This window comes from Lithobates pipiens, unplaced genomic scaffold (assembly GCF_037356315.1).
Source record: "Lithobates pipiens isolate NorthernLeopardFrog02 unplaced genomic scaffold, aLitPip1_a1.2 Scaffold_3, whole genome shotgun sequence".
In the NCBI taxonomy this organism is placed as follows: Eukaryota; Metazoa; Chordata; class Amphibia; order Anura; family Ranidae; genus Lithobates; species Lithobates pipiens.
This window is the reverse complement of record NW_027507790.1, coordinates 159,185,471-159,204,784: the sequence shown is the minus strand read 5'-3', so window position 1 is coordinate 159,204,784 and position 19,314 is coordinate 159,185,471. Positions and strand designations below refer to the sequence as shown.

Sequence of the window (19,314 nt, the reverse complement as noted above, 5' to 3'; positions counted from 1 at the left end):
CATGCTTTTCACCCCCCCCCCCCCCATCACCCCCCAGTTAACCCCTTCACTCCCTGTTACTGTGTCACCAAGTGCAGTTTTAAGATTTTTCATTGATCACTGTAAGGGGGTCACTTGTGACACTAAATGGTGTTAGGGCAGTTAGTAGTAGGCCCGGGATGGTCTAGGGTACCCCCTAATAAAGGTTTAACCCCATAATCACCCCCAGTTAACCCTTTCACTCCCTGTCATCAGTGTCACTAGTATAGTGTACAGATCTATATTCTGACCATCGTATTAGTGTCACTGGTGACTAGTTAGTTGGTTAGTTTCACCGTCAGTCTTTTATAATAAAGGTTTTAACCCTCTGATCGCCCCCTAGTTAACACTTTCATCCCCTGTCACCAGCGATCAACGTATTAGTGTCACAGATGACACTAGTTAGTTTTTTTATAGCGTCAGGGTATCCGCCGTATATTACCTAATAAAGGTTTAACCCCCTGATCACCTGGGGGGTGATATCAGCTAGGTTTTAGCATCAGTTAGGGTCAGCGTCAATCCCAGGCAGCGTCCGATTAGTGACAGTAGCGCTAACACACACCATACACTTCCCTTACTAATATAGTGTTTGAACAGATCAATATCTGCAGCGTGCAGCATTAGCAGGATCAGCCCAGATACTTGCTAGCATCTGCATTTAGTGCCTCTGCCCAGCCCAGCCCACCCAAATAGATCAATGTCACTTACAATACACAACACTCAAAACTGCAGCATTAGCAGAGTCAGGCTTGATCAGTTAATTTTTTTGGTATGGCCCTCATGGCCATAACTAAATAAAAGTGAGTTGTGGTCATATTGGCCCATTTCACCATATGCCCGTGTTCTCTGCTTCCATGACCAGGAGGTGATATGAGAAAATCTTGCGGTTCATGCATTTTAATGACAATGCACTCTGTCATCCTCTGGATGACCCTGAATTTGATTGGCTCCACAAAATTCGGCCCCTCGTAAATCACTTCAACCAACAGTTTGCAGCCTTATTTATTCCCCATCAAGTTGTCTGTGTTGACGAGTCCCTGATTAAGTTTCTGGCTGCTTGTCTTTCAAACAGTATTTCCCCAGCAAGCGTGCCAGATATGGGGTCAAGTTGTATAAGCTCTGTGACAGGGCCACAAGCTATACATATATTTTTAGGGTTTACAATGGAAAAGACAGTCACGTGGAGCCCCACAACTGCCCAGACTACATAGGGAGCACTGGCGAGATTGTTTGGGACTTGGTGTCACCCTCATTCGGAAAGGGACACCACTTGTACGTGGAAAATTATTACTTGTGCCATTTTTTAGTCACCTTTTTGATTGTGAAATTGGCGCATGTGGCACCATGCGATCTAATCACCGGGGCTTCCCCCAACAGCTTGTGGAGTCCTAACTTAGACGGGGCAGAGAGCCTGCTTGAGAATAATAATATAATAATTTGCTTGCGGTGAAGTGGAAGGATAATCGGAATGATACGACTGTCCAAATTCTAACGGTGACAGGTGTTGTTGAGAGGCCCCTCCGAAATAAACAGGATACCCTCCTCTAGGAAGGGAACAACAGGGTGCACTCTTCCCAAATGTTGAGGGGGCATAATTTTTGTCACTTTCTCATCACTAATGGAAGGCAAATATACAATGGTGAATATTTTTCACTAATCCCTGGAAAATATAGCATTTACTGAAATAAAGCCTTGAATCTCATATTTAATATTACAAATTATCTAGAATTTAATTAAAAGGGGGAATTTGCCTAGTGAATAAACATTATAGTTAAAGCATAATGAAATGAATAAAGAATATGCTTTATAAAAAACATGAACAGACAATTGGTGAATACTGAGCAATATTCAGACAATAATCACATTCAGTGTTTTAAAAATAGGCTGCTTAAAAGTAATTGGCTTACAAACTTTCACAGAATTATAAAATCATAATTTCAAAGGATTTTTGTAATGAAGTAGCATCTGGAAGATGATACTATTCGATATTTTGTAGTGGAAAACGTTGCTTCTATATCTGTACCTGCTCCTTATATTATCTACTGTGTTTGTAAGTGTGTGTTTGGACTCCATCATGTCTTTTATTAGCTTTCCCTACACAGCACCATCTTTGCTCTACTCTGTAATGAAACACCAGATGAAAAAACTTCCTTGAAACGAGCAGTGTACTATTATTAGATAACTATTGAATCAAGCTTGGCCTTTCCACCTTAGAAGATAGAATGACCTTGCAGGGATTTCAAGTGGACATCAGTAATTTTCTCCGATACATAGTGTAGACTGACTGGCAAGATAGCTAAGCTATGCCTTTTTCCCCTCTAACACCCAATTGTGGCTTTCAATAGGAAACACAGGGTGTTTATTGGCATGGAAAATGACCTTGTCACTCATTATTCACCTCCGTCGCCTACACATAGAAACAATGTGTATCTCGGAATGGCCTGTTAATGAAAACACAGGATGAAAAACGTGCCCACAGATGCCTTGGAAGAAGGACTCTCCTCAAAGCATTATTATTTCACTTTGCACTGTCACACTCACTAAATATTTCTTTATTCTGAAATGGGGAAAAAAATAAGGTGAGATTTTTAACTGAACTCTGATTTAGGTTGATACTTTGCATTTAGAGAGCTCTTTCAGCCACAGTAATGGAAATGAATTTCAAAAGATGATGCTTTAATGAAAGATTCAATCTTTTATGGTACATTGAATTTCCACAGTTTACAAGAGGAGGGACAGTCATTTTATGAAGCTTAAATCCTTCGTAGGCCATTTGACTCAGCAGACTTGTTTTAAATTGCTGAGCTAAGGAAACCTGCACTTGTTTCTTTTGCTGGTGGTACGGGTAATGGATTTTGTTACAGGCTGAAATTAATTGAAACATCCCCAAACAAGCTGTGTACCATTATTTGTTATTTGCTAGCATGTGATATCATATGCACTTGCCACAGTTAGCATAAAGTGAAATTAAATGGATCACTGAATTATAATTATAGTGGGCCAAGATATTAAAAGATAATTTTAAAAAGACAGTTTAAAAGACAATAGAATACACAGGTTCAAAAGTCCCCTGTTATAATTCCCTACGTTTGAAGATAATTTGCTTGAAGCTAAGTCTACCACTAAAAATCTAAAACATCGAGTAGATAATAATAGGGTAGATTAACATTAACCTTCAAATCTTTGGAGAAGCTGAAGTAGACATTTCACTTGCCCAAGTTCCTGGCACTAGACCCACTATAAAAGAATTAGCCAAGCTTTAGGTCTCCCAGTAGTGTTGCAGTCACATTGTTGGGTTCAATACTAGCAAAAATACAATGGAAGTTTTCCCCACCCCCAGGGACCCTAAGAAGATTTATAAGAAGTTGTAAAATTACAGAAACTGCCAACTTCTACCCAAACGACTTTCTACAGATATACCGTAGTTCTACATTTATAATCTTATTTAAACACAGATGTCATTTGACTTTAGTTTGTGATCAATAGTTTCAGTAAGCATGTATTTATTATTTGACAAACTATTAGCTTTGTTGAATCCCAAAGTATGCCTCAACTCTAGTTTGGGTGTGCTACCTATGGGTCTTAAGGTGAAACTTCACCCAAAAGGGGAAATTCCTCTTTTCTACCCCCTTTAAGGTTTGGCACATTGTGTTTTTGTTTTTGTTTTTTTAGGGGGAACGGGTACCTGATTTTGACAAGAGTGGAGGTTCATTCCCCCCTCCTTTGCCCACAACCTTTAATAACATGTCACAGGTCCCAGAAATCTGCAGGACTATTCACAAAGTGCAGTGGGAAGCTGGCTGTAAAGCCACAAGTAGTCATAGCCAGCTTCCCAAAGTGAACATGCCAGTGCCTGAAGATGGCTGAAGGGCTGGCTCGGGTGAGGACAGTGCTGGATCCCTTTACAGGTAAGTGTCCTATTATTAAAAGTCAAAACAAAAGAGAGGGTATGACAGGGTCACGTAAATTTGTTGTGCCACATCCTAAAACATCACAACAAAGAAAAGGGGTCCCCTGGGGGTGGACTTTTAAGGCACGTACAAATTATAATAGTATACAAATTATTTTATTACCTAAAACCAAACAAAAGGTAATTGAATATACAGTATATATTAAAAAGTACAACAACAGGTATATATACAACCAGTATTGATGCTATGTCGTATCATTCATTTGAACAGAAAACACCCTACGCGTTTCGGAGCTTGGAAAAGCGTGTCCTTCTTCAGGGGTGTGTGGATACAATGTTTCTGTAGAATCTAATAGATGGCAAGGAACAGGGTAGCACAGTTATATAGTATCTAAACAGGTGGTGACACACGGGTACAAAAAATAGTTAAACAGACACAATTTCAAAATACTTACAATACTGTTAACATATATGACAATAGCCGCTGGGCACCATTTGATAAAAGAACAAACAATTGTACAGGACCATATGGGTATATTTGACTCCGCCAATGCTCGAGGTATATGCCCCAGTCTATCTCTAATCAATAAAGTGTTGTAGAGATCCTGCAGGAGTGGTGTGAAAACAGGTCTGCAGTCCCCTGTTGGGGAAGAAGATTTTTTTCATATGAACTGGGACTTTTATAGTTGTTTTACCCAGAATAACACTTCACCATATGGAGTTGTGGGAGAGGATGAGAGGTCCGTCCAGCTGGCGTCCTGCCAATAAGGTCTTACGCTTCCGTGGAACAACAGGTCCCAGCAAGGCCTAGTAGTAAGTCTAAGTACGTGTAATAGATTAAACAGTGGGCCGCAACCCGCTCACCAATCGAATCTGAGTTCTGAGTGATGGCTTAAGTCCTACAACTGCAGCTTGCTTCCGCTGACTAGGCCAGATGCTCCGTGTTACTCCACCGTCTGGATCTGGCTCTCCGCTGCTCCAACAAGCGTCTACGATCCCTGTCGGTCTAATCACCAGCTCTTGGCTCCATCAAGTCACCCAGCAAACAGTCCAGTTTGCACTCCGCGATGACTATCTACCGATGCGTCCGAGAACCTTACACACAGTTCCGCACAGGTAGGCAACGTAGTTCCAAGAGACCAAATATGGCTGCTGCAGTCCCTTTTATACCCTACCCATCATGCACTGCATATTAAAGTGTTCATGATTAGGTCACACAGACTCCTGGGTAGATGAGGTCAAAGGACCAAAGTAAACACAGTCACTTCCTTTTATCTTTCAACACCATAGAAAAGAAAAATAGCTAAAGTCAATTTCCAGTTTTGGTCACTAGATGGCATCCTATACTAGTGAATAACATTGTCCATAGATTTACATTGTACTTCACATTAATTGCATTAATACACAACTGTATCCCCGCTACAGGTATACATGTTCCTAATGGCCTGGATGAAATTCGCTCTGCGGGTGGTTCATGACCGAAATCTCCCGCCCAACATCCTTCAATTAAAAATTGTGGGTCGAGTATTTTGACAGCTGCTAATGCAGGCTGTCAAAATACAATAGCTGCAGTAGGAGGTCAATCCTTCCATGCTGTTTAGCATGGATTAAGGATTTTAATACATTATTTTTTTTGTTCAGCCCACAAGCCAATGTGTCTGTGTGTTTATGACCAACTTTAGGCTGAGGTGATGCCATCAGGCTGGTACAAACAAAAGAAAACATTTCCTACCCCTACCCCAGTGGTCAGACTATAACATTGTAATTTTGTAGCAAATTACAAGATGAGAAGCTACATCATGGGCTTATCTGTGTCAGATATTTGTGAACACAGTCAAGAACACTGGCATCAGATATGATCTCAGAGCCAGTATTTCAGTGCAAAATGTGGAGACTGGCCCTGACTTATGCCTGAACAAAAATGGTGCTTTCAACTGGAGAGTAAACAGATGAAGGCATTTTTTTAAAGGGCAGTATTGTTATCGCTGTAAGAGAAAAATTCACTATAAAACCCTACAATAAACAGTAATAGAAACAATGTTTTAAAAATGTTAGAGAAAAAAAAACATACAGGACGTGGTCTGCCTAAAAAGTAACAAAAACTACTGAGTATTTCCATTTTTATTGTTAGCAGTAACTTTTCTCAATATGTTTGTAGAACCAACATCTGTTCCTGCACCTGCAGCAATGGAGGTAGTTTTAATCCAAATAGATGTTAATCCACCTGCAGAACTTTGTTCTTTCCCCTGTTTTCTGCAACACCATGTTCTGCTTTTTTCATAAAATATCTGTGGGAAGATCTCGTATTCTGCAGACTATAATATTCTTTATATACCTTTGGCACTCAGCATTTCCCATACATCACTTGCACAAAACACTGCCAAATGCTCTGCCTTTGGGGCTCTTTGCTGTCAATTTTATAATTTGAAATTCTTACCTGCCTGGTGAAGTATTGTTATCTGCAGAGAAATACTCTCTGATTTTTGAGTGCATATTGTAGAATGTGCATTCTTTATTTTCTGAAGCTCACAGAAAACTCAGATTGTATACACAAAAAATCTATTTTTGACTTTATTGCTGCAACAATATTTGAATAGTTTGAAAGTCTGGTGCAGTTTATTGAAGCGTGTATGAGCCAGTTTCTGCATAGGCTAAGGCAGGGGTGTTCAGCCCTTTGAAGAGTAAGGACCGCTTAAGTGATTTGGTAACCAGTTGCAGGCCACAATGAAATATGGGGTTTTACTGCCCTCTAAACTGAAAATGTAAATGAGTCCTTACTGTTCTGAGCCCCCATAAGGCCGCTTTCGCAGTGAGCTGCTGCTGTTAACCTGTACCGTGGGTGCGGTGCCCGTGCAGCTTTCCTGCAGGTTAGCTGCTTTCAGAAAGTGCACCTAACATGCAGGATATAATAGAAGTCTAAGGCTTAGTGCAGTTAAATTGCGGGAAAGGCACACGGGCACTGTACTGCACCTGCAGATCAATGTGAAAACCTTTTTTGTAAGTACTAATATTCCAAATGCAAAACTGCAGTATATGTGATGTTTAACACACTAACCTTTCCCTCTTCCTGCTTCTGCTGGCATCGCTCTCCAGGCTGCTAGAAAAGTCCCAAGCAAAGTGCCCTTCATAGCATTCCACCTGGGACAGGAGCTGGTGCTACAGAGAAAGTATTGGCTTATGTGGCTCCTGATCCCTCCACAGCCGCTTGCTTTCTCCCTTCGCTGGCACCCGGCTCCATGCACTCTGATGCTCTGGGATGGTGAGTTAGCAACCCGTTGATTACAATATGGGCTTGCCGATTTACCATCCCAGAGCATGGGCATGCCCTTCCCTGGTTTGAGGTCGAGGACCGAATCAGAGGGCTTGCAGGACCATATGTGGTCTGCAGGCCACAGGTTGAGCACCCCTTGGCTAAGGTATACAAGACAGTGTAAAACTCAATGACAGCTACCTGTTCTGAATATTTGAATAGTAAAGCCCTTATGAATCACGTTGTGTGCAAACTGCAATGTTTAGAGCAGAACCTTGTTTTAACTCTTTTATTTTATAAAAAGAAAAAAGCAACCATTTGCATACCTCACATACAGCATTCTTCAGGCTGGTATGGTTACATCATGGGTTCTTTTTCTTCTTCCTCAGCCGCAGTGGTGGGTTGTCCCTCTTTCTGGACTAATAATGTCAGTAGTATTTTAAAAGGAACTAAACCCTCCTATCCTTCACAGCCAAGAAAGCTGCCATCTTAAACTCTGGCTGATCTGTAGTTGATGTGGTGCTGCACATGTGATCAGCTTTGACACTAGCCATTTTCTGGCTGTTCAGTTAAAAGCTAAAATAAGCACACTAGTAACTGTGATGCCGCGTACACACTTTCCGGCAGACTAGGTCCGACGGAATTAGCGGTAAAGCAATTTTAAAATTAGCGGCGCTTTACCGCTGTAATAGCCTTTTCGGCCGCTGGTGGGGCACTTTTAACCCCACCAGTGGCCCAAATAAAGGGTTAATAGCGACTACAAATCGCCGCTGCCAAAGCTAGCAAGGGTTAAAAGTGCACCGCTAGCAGCCGAAAAGCACCACTATTACAGCGGTAAAGCACCGCTAATTTTAAAATTGCTTTAAAATTCCTTTACCGCTAACACCCCCTGCCCCGGTGTGAAAGTAGCCTGTTACAGTTACTAGTGTGCTTATATTAGCTTTTAACTGAACAGTCAAGCCAGCAAATGACTGGTGTCAAAGCTGTTTACTTTGCAGGCACTTCGGCAGTGCTGCCCATTGATTCTTATGGCAGAGGCGGTGGAGGAGCAGTGCTGCAAGTGCACCACTCCAGTGTGCAAGCACTCGGTCTTTCACACTGGGGATGCAGGGGAGGTGTTTTTCAGGCACTTTACAGACGCTATTTTTAGCCCTTTAACGCCTGAAAAACACCTGAGTGTAAGTAGCCTTATCATTCCAGGCATGCCCTTGAATGTAACTGTTTTGGGAAACCGTTAGAGTTTAGTTCCGATTTAAGTCCATGGTCACCTTGCTCTGTGTGGATTGAAGGAGAAGTACAGCCAAAGCTTGGGGGGGTATTTAATGTTAGGATGGCGTAGGTATAAACCACAAAGAAATTAAGAAATGTTTGTATATATGTGTAATAAGGTTTTTTCTTGTTCTAAATTGTTTTATATACACTTTGCTGGAAGAAAAAAAAAAATTTAGATAAATAAAGAATAAAAAAAAAAAATGAATGTTATGAATGTCATGTGGGAATTTTACAGAAATTTACAGAAATGTTCCACAGAAAGAATAAATAGAAAATAGAAAATAAAAGCTATATAAAATACTGAGAAGGGCAGCTGCTATTATACTTTGATGTATCAAAACACTAATATTATCAGAGAATGGACAGCGCTGTCATTACTATGCTACATTAGTGTGCTCACATCCTCTAAGCTTTTATACAAATCTTATAAATCACAATGTGTAAAAATGCAAAAAAAAAAACAGAAAAAAATAAAGTGTATACAGTAAAGTTCTATGTGCACAGTTGTGTGTATATAGTATGGTGGCCTGAATTTATGGGAGGAGCCCGGGGGAGGGATACCACATCCTAGGCCGACTATTTGGCCTTACGAGGCTTTACAAAACTTTATGAGGTCTTTGTTCCCAGTTTTCGTACAACGTGTATGGCTCGGCTGTCGCAGATAGGGTTTCGTTTAACCTTTTTCATTTCATGCATCACCATTTGTTAGATATCTTGTCACCAAAAACTCGATATCGAGCTTACAAGTCATTCGTTAAAGAAACCCTACACGTAGCCGTAGTATTAGCCACTGACTCTATATTGCTTTTAAAGTCTTGTGATCACTATTTTATATTTTTTATTATTGTTGCAATTTTGTTAATTGCTGGTATTTTATGCAAATAAAAAGCCAAATTGTATTATTTGACCTACACCATTGGGAGCTCTTCTTTATGTTTTTCATAACACCCGCTCCATGAATGCATTGATCATCTTGGGAGATATACCAACATTGGACCTCCCTTCTACCCTGGTTTTGGCCTTACAAGAGTCTCCAGAGGACATACATTGGTCGATGTTGGTGGAGGATCCTCGGTGACCTGCTATCCTGTCTCCAAGTGGCCTCTCGTTTTATCCTTACCCGATCTGGTGTCGCTGACACACAGGTCCATCAACTCTGGTAAGAATATTTAATTTAATCTACCTTCGTGGATGCCATTACCCTCTGAAGTACAGTGTGCTGTCGGTTTCTTCTGATTTTGGCTGGCTTTAGATCCATGGCGGTCTTATTATCCCTCTGGATGGACTTCTAGTGGACTTATATATATTTAATATACCACTTGTTTATTTATATTTTTATTATTTAGATATTAGCGCTACATTTCTCTTTGCCTTTTCACATGCATTTTTATCACATTTGTATGTAGCTGCTTCTTGTAGCATTATTTTTCACTTTTGTATAGCACAGTATTATTTTTTCTCTTCCCCAAGATGGAAGACTGCCGGAGCTGGTATTTTAAAAACTTGTGTTGTGTTTTTTTATTTACACTTTTTTCCCCAGGTGAATGGCTAGGGGTACATGGTACCCCATACTCATTCACATAGGGTGGGGGCAGGTATCTTATTAAAGTCGGCTCCCAGATTCCGATAAGCCCCCCCGCCCACAAACCCCGACAACCAACAGCCAGGGTTGTCGGGAAGAGGCCCTTGTCCTCATCAACATGGGGACAAGGTGCTTTGGGTTGGGGGGCCCTCCTTCCCCAAAGCACCCCCCCATGTTGAGGGCACACGGACTGGTACGGCTCAGGGGGGGGCACTCTCTCGTCCCAACCCCCTTTCCTGACCGGCCAGGCTACATGCTCGGATAAGGATCTGATATGGACTATGGGGGGACCCCCACGCCGTTTTTTCCACGTAGAGATTCCCCTTTAAGTCCATACCAGGTGACGGGGCTAGCAACGTGTCAATCTCGCCGATGGAGCCATGTTCAAAATGTGTCAGAAACCATGAAACAGACTGAGACAGAAGTACAATCAAATCACACTTGTTTATTAATAAAAATAAAAAGGTAAATAGAAAAAGTGTAGTCAAGCATAGCCAGAGTCCTGTAGCCAGATCGAGTAGTCAGCCAGTCCAAAGTTCATTAACCAGATTGGGTAATCAGCCAGTCCAGAAGTCAGGGATCCAAGGAGAGCAACCGCAAGCAGGATAAGAAGCCAGGAGGGATGTCAGCAAGCCAGTCTTGAAACAAACAGCAGGAGATGGTTCCCTGTGATGTGACCAATGCAAAGGCAAATGAAAAAGTGAGCAGGAAGGCTTTAAATAGGCAGGTCAGGCGAGCATCATCGGGAACAGCTGAAAACTGTGGAAAGAGGAGAGAACTGGCAATTAGCCGACAGCTGAGCAGCCAGCCCAGAGGAGGAAGGGCTAAGCCAGCCCTGACAAAATGAACGGACTTTTCTCCGTGTGTCCGTTCATTTCAAAAGTCCGACGGACTCCCGCCATACTCCAGCGGTTTATCCGCCAGACTAAGTGTGCCGGATAGTCCGATCGTGTGTACGCGGCATCAGACAAACTTTACAAACTATGGACTTCGAATGGATGTATAGAAAAGAATCTGCAGATAAACAGGTACAACGTATGTAGGATGATTATTATTTTTTTTATCTCTCTGTATGACTTTAGGATAGTACCTTCACTGGGTATATGTAAGACATTACAACCACTTTAAGAAAAAAAGTTACACCTCTGAAGTTCAATTTTTGGTCAAAAGATGTTTACTTTCTGAAAAAAGTCTCAAAACATCTTGCAAGATTTGTAAGTACCTAAAAGTTTGTGTGGGTTATCATCATTAACAAAATCATCCTGTGCTAGTGCCAATCCCTACATGTGCTAGTTAGTTACCTGCCATCATTTTGGAGCACTTAGAGACACTCTTGGCCTGTTCCCTGTACCAGGTAAATGTGATGATGAACAGCAAAATGAATATCTGCAGAATGTTATGTGCCAAGCAGCACATAAGGATAACACTAAAGTTTCCATGAGGGTTATCATCATTACCTACTTCTCTCAGCTGTACAGACCACAGGCTGCTTCTCAAGCTAAAGATAGTCATTATATATGAACAGCTTGCAGTTTTCAGATTTTTAAATGCATTTTCAGAGACTAGTAGTATTCTAAATAATAAACCAAGATCTTTATTTTCCAATTTCAGTCTTCATATCAAATTTAAAGGAACCTGATGTTTTTTGACATCCAGCTATATTATTGTTTTATATCCAGTAGATAACATTTGAAAATAAATGATGTATTATCCCACATAGGAATCTACAATTGTAGTAATTTCAGCTAGGGGTTAAAGGGCCTTTAAAGTGAGTCTAAAATAAAAAATAAAAAATAAAAAAAAATGATATGATGCTGCCATTTAAAAATGCAATCTGATGTGTGAGGTAAATGCGCAGTTTGGCTGCCCCTGCTTAACATTAGCAGTGATTGGCCAGATACTAGGGGTCCTCGCTCCAGGAGAGAGAAGACAATATTATGTGAGCTGAAATAAATGGATGTCAGTTGTTCTAGGAACAAATTATGAATATAGATACAGTATATACAGTATCTCACAAAAGTGAGTACACCCTTCACATTTTTGTAATTATTTTATTATATCTTTTCATGTGACAACACTGAAGAAATTACACTTTGTTACAATGCAAAGCAGTGTGTGTACAGCTTATATAACAGTGTAGATTTGGTGTCCCCTCAAAATAACTCAACACACAGTCATTAATGTCTAAACTGGCAAGAAAAGTGAGTACACCCCTGAGTAATGTCCAAATTGGGCCCGAAGTATCAATATTTTCCAGCACTGCCCTAACCCTCTTGGACATGGAGTTTTCACAGGTTGTCCTCTTCCACTCCTCCATGATGGCATCACGGAGCTGGTGGATGTTAGAGACCTTGCGCTCCTCCACCTTCCACTTGAGGATGCCCCACAGATGCTCAATAGGGTTTAGGTCTGGAGACATGCTTGGCCAGTCCATCGCCTTTTCCCTCAGCATTTTTAGCAAGGCAGTGGTCGTCTTGGAGGTGTGTTTGAGTACTGCCCTGTGGTCCAGTCTCTGAAGGGAGGGGATCATGCTCTGCTTTAGTATATCACAGTACATGTTGCCATTCATGGTTCCCTCAATGAACCATAGCTCCCAAGTGCCGGCAGCATTCATGCAGCCCCAGACCATGACACTCCCATCACCATGCTTGACTGTAGGCAAGACACGCTTGTCTTTGTACTCCTCACCTGGTTGCCACCACACATGCTTGATACCATCTGAACTAAATACGTTTATCTTAGTCTCATCAGACCACAGGACATGGTTACAGTAATCCATGTCCTTAGTCTGCTTGTCTTCAGAAAACTGTTTGCGGGCTTTCTTGTTCATCATCTTTAGAAGAGGCTTTCTTCTGGGATGACAGCCATGCAGACCAATTTGATGCAGTGTGTGGTGCATGGTCTGAGCACTGGCAGTTTAACCTCCACCCCTTCAAGCTCTGCAGCAATGCTGGTTGCACTCATACATTTATTTCCCAAAGACAACCTCTGGATATAACTCTTGAAGGTACAATAGTGAAATAAATGCCCTGTACAAATAAGTAAATAAGCAAGACTATAAAATCACAAAGTGCTTGATGGATATAAAAAGTACAATATTGTTGATGTCTACATTCAATAGTAGTGAAATTGTGATTGTTGCAAACAACGCAGGTGTGGTGAGTATCTCTTTCCATGCAGTGACACCTCTAGATGGGGTGGCCTCTTACCTCACAGCTGTAAGGTAACAGCATGGAAATATAGTGATGGTCTGGTTTTCTCTGCGGGTCATTTCCTGGGTGTCTGGTCGATCAAGTAGCCTGGGGGTGGGGGAGGTTTCCTCCTTGTGTAGATCCAATAATCAATAATAGTAGCTAATAGCTCCACTCTACTCCACTTCCACATACACCCCAACCGAGTCAGCGGGGGGGGGGACATGCCCAAATAGTGTAGTATGTATTCTATAAAAACTGTAAGCCCTTGTACACACGGTCGGAGATTCCGATGGAATGTGTCCGATCAGACCGTATTGTCGGATAATCCGACTGTGTGTGGTCTCCATCGGAATATCCGACGGACCAAGTTTTCCAACTTGTCTATAAAATTTTCCGACAACATGCTCCGATCGGACATACTCCGATCATGTGTAGCCTACTCCGACGGACAAAGTGCCACGCATGCTCAGATCAAATTCCTAGACCAAATCTATTGGCTACTAGCCTGAATGTAGTCCCGTCGTAAAGAAATAACGTCATCACGTTATGTACAATCGGATTTTTCGTGTGTATGCAACAGTTTCGGACAAAATACAATGGATTTGGTTGTCAGAATGTCCGACCGTGTGTACAAGGGCTAAAAGGTAACACTCACAGTAAGGAAGTGCTAAGCTTGTTACTGGCTTCACTTCCTGGCTGTTCCGGTAAGCCAATCATGACGCATATCATCACAGGTCACGTGATTTCATCAGGGGATAGAGGATAACAAGTGAAGTATCCTTATACAGGATAATCATCATGGAATGTGACCACAGCCATTTTGTTGGAGTCTGCATAGCAAAGCATGGTGGCAGACATTTTCTAGGAGTCTTCCTATTCACTCAGTATGTCAACCATTTTCCTGAAGCTGCAACAGCAGCCATTTTCTCAGAGCTGGCCACAATAATAAAAATGACGCTGGGAAAGTGCATACCCCCTAATTTAAAATCAAAACATATATAGCTAAATGGGAATAAAGTATGAGTATATTTAATAAAAATGGGCTGAATAAAATATGAATATATTTAATAAAAACAAACTGAATAAAAAATGCTGATGAGGACCAGACGGAAATGACGCATAGAATAACAATAAAACATAGAGCATGTAAACAAGGATGAATCAATTAAACGGAATCGATATTCATGTCATAATAGAGAAAATCTTGGAGTAAATGAGGGATGTGATAAACCCAGAGGCAGGAAAGTGCCCATAACTAATTAAAGTCAATAGCAGCTCATATAGTTCACAGAGAAGCGAATGCATGTATATAAAGAGGAGACCAAAGATTAAGTCACTAATGAAGCAGTTCAAATCAATCTCAATATTGAGTCCTTGCGGTGTAAGGGTCTCCATCAGAAAAATCAATGTTCTCACTTTGTGGCTACCACTCCAATGTCTCTTATATGGTTCTATTCTCCAAAATTTGAGGTGGGAGGGGGACTTATCTGTACTGCAGTATACGGCGGGTAAAATAAGTATTGAATATGTCCACCATTTTTCCAGTTCCATATATTTCTAAAGGAGCTATTGCGCTGAAGTTATCACCACATCAGTAACAACCTATGCAACCCATAAATACAAAGAAACCAAAGCAAATAGGTTCAGAAATTAAGTTATGTGTAATAAAATGGAATGACACAGGGAAAAAAGTTTTGAACACATGAAAAAAGAGAGGTGCAAAAAGGCATGGAAAGCCAAGACACCAGCTGAAATCTATCAGTAATTAGAAAGCAATCCTGCCCCTTGTCAATGCAAATTCATATAAGCTGGTTCAGTCTCAACTGATGGCCTATAAAAAGGTGGCTTATTGCAAAGGTGTTACACAAGAAACATCTGTCAAGACCTTTGCAACCTTATTGTTGCAAAATGTACTGATGTATTGGTTAGAGAAGGATTTCTAAACTTCTGAATTTCCCAGTGAGCACTGTTGGGGCCATAACCGGAAGTGTAAAGAACATAATTTCATCACAAACCAGCTACGATCAAGTGCTTCTCACAAAATGTCTGACAGAGGAGGGAAAAGAATAATCAGAAGAGTTGTTCAAGAGCCAATGCCCACTTGTGGAGAGCTTCAGAAAGACCTGGAATTAGCAGGTACAGTTGTTTCAAAGAAAACAGTAACCACCATGGCCTGTATACACACTTACCATGCAAGACTCCATTGCTGAAGAAAAAGCTCTTGTTATATTGGGGGATGTCTAGCTCACTGGTAGATACGTTTTCAGTTTAACTGCGTGGTAGCCCACTTTTATTGAAAGTAACAAAAATGAAAGTTCATACATGCATGGGTTGCCCACACAGGGGTTATTCTCCCAAAAATTACAACACAAACAAAAATACCAAGCCATCTGGCTCTCAAGGCTCACTCAGCCTCGGTCGCAGTACAAAGCTGAGGAGGCCCACTCCTGGCCTCTAGGAAGGGGGTCTCCTGACACTCCAGGCTTTCCCACTCTTCCAAGACTCATAGTCCCCTCTGGTCCCCAGGACTCTCTCTTCCAGTTGTCTCAGCTATGGTCTCCCCGACTCTCTCAGCTGGCCCCACTCTCCCAGTCCACTGACCTGGAACCTCTCCCACATGGAGTGCCGTCTCAAGAATATTGCCTGGGTTCTTAAACAGTAGCACACCTCCCTCATGGCTGGAACAACTGCTCCCACATCAACTCCCCTGAGCTATGCTCAGATCTGCCTTATAACGAGTGTATGCACCTGGACACACACACACAGCCTGCAGAACTTCTGGAAAGCCTGGACAAAAGACTGCAGACTTCATCCATCCCAATGCTCTTTGAAGTCTTCAAGTTTCCAGCCCCAATCCAAACTTATGCCGCGTACACACGAGCGGACTTTTCAACATCCAAAGTCCGACGGACTGAGTCCATCAGACTATTCGATCGTGTGTGGGCTGCAACGGACTTTTGACTCGCCAAAGTCCGAAGGACTTTAGAATATGGAACATGCTTCAAATTTTTCCGAAGGAACTCCGCCGGACCCGGTCCCTTCGAAAAATTCGCTCGTGTGTATGCTACTCCGACGGACTAAAACCGACGCTAGGGCAGCTATTGGCTACTGGCTATGAACTTCCTTATTCGAATCCAGTCGTACGTCATCACGTTCGAATCCGTCGGAGTTTAGTGTGATCGTGTGTGGCCAAGTCCGCTCAGCCGAAAAGTCTGTCAGAACTCCGTCGGAATTCCAGCAGAACTCCGACGGAACTCCTTCGGAAGTCTGTCGGACATAAGTCCTCTCGTGTGTACGGGGCTTTACAAAATCCAGAGAAGACTTAAAGCATAGTTTTCTCTGCTCACCAATCTTCCGCTGGAAGTTCTTAAACTACCACTTTGAGAGACCTGTGTCCATTTTACACTAATTTTCACTTAGGCCGCGTACACACGGGCGGATTGTCTGCCCAACTTAGTCCGATGAACCGTGTTTCAGCGGACAATCTGCTCGTGTGTGGGCTTCAGCGGACTTTTTCAGCGGACAGTCTGACGGACTAAGTCTTTCGGAATTTCCGTAATTTTGTCCGTCCAAACTTGGTTTCAGCGGACAGTCCGCTCGTGAGTAGGCAAGTTGGACAGACTAAGTATGACGCATGTCCAGAAAGGATTTACAGGGCGAACAGGGCGGAAGCGCTCGGTCTTGTAAAACTAGTGTTCGTATTGAAGCTAGCATATTCGTCATGCTGCTAATTTTGTGTTTTTTTAATATAGCCCATTCTTTTCTTCTTCATAATGCAAGAAAAGTGAAGTAGCTTTGCTGCTTATATTCACACAGAGTTATACCGAATGTTTTTATTCATCCTCATCCTATGATTAATCTTCCAATTTTAGAAAAATATTTTAAAAAAATAATAAAAAAAAAATATATATATATATATATATATATATATATATATATATATATATATATTTTAAAAAAATTATAGAATTTATCTATTACTATATATTTTTGGAACTACTATTGTCAGTTAAAAATTATTATTATTATTATTTTTTTTTTTTGGGGGGGGGGGGGGGGGGGTTTGAAACAAGATGGACTTGCATTTTTTTTGGCCAAGCAGGACTATGTAAGTAGAGATAGATAGATAGATAGATAGATAGATAGATAGATACCCAAACCAGCATTTTAGCTTACACATGATTGCATGTTCAAAATCAGCAGAGCTTCCCCTCATTTCAAATGTTAAGCCTCAAATTTACAGCGACTGCACTTCCAAGTGCACTTGCAGTGCTTTAAAAATTGCACTTGAAGTTAGCATATTTATATTAACATGAACGTGTGTTTTGTAAATAACCCCCATAGTCTTTTGACATGTACCTGCCTACTCACAAATAAACTCTGTTTTTTAAGCCAAAATAACAAAAAAAAACATACAATATTTTTGGAAATAATAAATATTTATTTTTCGTCAGAACAAAACTAAATCAAGAGGGAGGCAACACTGGAGACAATTTTGACGTTTGTGAAGCCTTTTGTCCCCCAGGCACACATCAAGTGAGTGGCCACCAAAATTCCGAACCTGTGTAACATGTAAATAGGGAGCACAACCAGGTCCTAGAATCCCAAAGACCAGGAACAGCAGCAGATGAGATCTATGTCCCCAGACTGTGGTACTACAACAGCCTGCGTCTTCTTTCAGAGCAGACTGAAGCCAGGCAGTCACTTCCGACTCTTCCGTCTAGCCTTCCCTCCACGCTTCGCTGGAGGCTGTGCCTCTGGTGGTGGACTTGTGGTAGGAGGAGGAGGAGGAGGAGGAGGAGGAGGAGCAGTAGGGTCTGTGTTATACAGTTTGGTGGTCGGTGTTAGCTCACCCTTCAGACCCCGTTGAATGGCATCAAAAAAAATTGCTTCGCACAAGTTGCGCTGTGCCTTCTCCATTTCTAACAACCTGCTTGCTAAATAAGTACCGTAGGCCTCCTCAGGATTGGGGGGTTTGCTCAGCACTTGGGTGGCTTGGCGTATAAGTGCCAAGGACTCCTCCTCTGTACGTGTCATCCTCCTGGGCCTTTTGCTGGCTAGGCGGAGGGGAGGGACCTGGCTTTCGGTCCGACTCCTGCTGGGCCCAGCTAGCTCCTGTGTGTGGCTGGTCACGGCCTCCTCCTCCATACCACTGGTCCCGGCCTCCTCCTGGGTGAGCTCATCCTGTGTAAAAAAACAAAGAAATCAATAAATAAAATATGTCTATATTTTGAAATCATCAATCACTAACAATTTTACAGTTCTCACTTGCAAATACATTTGTCTTGAAATACAAAAGGCTATCATTTTGACACCATCATTTTTCCTTCGGTTCACCAAGATTTGAGCCACATTTGTGGAAACTACTGTATCCTTATATCTAATTTATATCTAATTTAATTTGTGATGAAATCCTAGATTTGGAAGCAATTCAAACATTGAACTTTACATCATTAATATTTGAGCAATCCTAACTTTAGAAACTAAAATATACCTGGCTCCAGCTGGGCGCATCAACTTCGTCCAGCAAGGAAGGGTCTGGATCTTCCAGGGATGGCTCACCTGAGGTGGAGGTAAGGGTGGAGGGAAGGGTAGACGGAAGAGTGGAAAGTGACTGCCTGGCTTCGGACGTGTCATCCAGAAAACGCAGCCTGTCATAATACCACAGCCTAGGTACATAGACCTGACCTGCTGCTGATCCTGATGTTTGGGAGTCTAGGATCTTTTTGCGCTCCAGCCTATACACGCTACGCAGGTTCTGAATTTTGGAGTTCACAAAGTCAGTGTTTGCCTGGGGGAGTCGGGTTTTCACAAACGTCAAAACTGTCTCCAGTGTCTTCCTCCGGCCAGGACGGTTGGAATATTGTGGGTGTTTGGAATCCCAAAGGCTCCTGTGTGATTCTATTAGATCAATAAATGTGGAGAGGAAGGCCTCCTCCTTAAAGGGGTCTGGGTTATACTTTTGCATTTTGATTTCTGAAAAAAAAAAAAAAAAATAATAAAAAAAAAAAATAATGTCAGACCAAATGCACACTATTTATATTGTGACAATGTAGGCGAGACACACACTACACCCACCCACACCCAC

General features: G+C 41.8%; 1 long non-coding RNA gene across 1 annotated transcript; it reads right to left on the bottom strand.

The window, feature by feature from the left end:
* Positions 1-17,646: 17,646 nt before the first annotated feature.
* LOC143940006 (uncharacterized) lies at positions 17,647-18,817 on the bottom strand. Its single transcript, XR_013263797.1, has 2 exons — positions 18,721-18,817; positions 17,647-18,410 (listed from the first exon to the last, which is right to left on the bottom strand). It is a non-coding gene; the product is annotated as an uncharacterized LOC143940006 (long non-coding RNA).
* Positions 18,818-19,314: the final 497 nt, after the last annotated feature.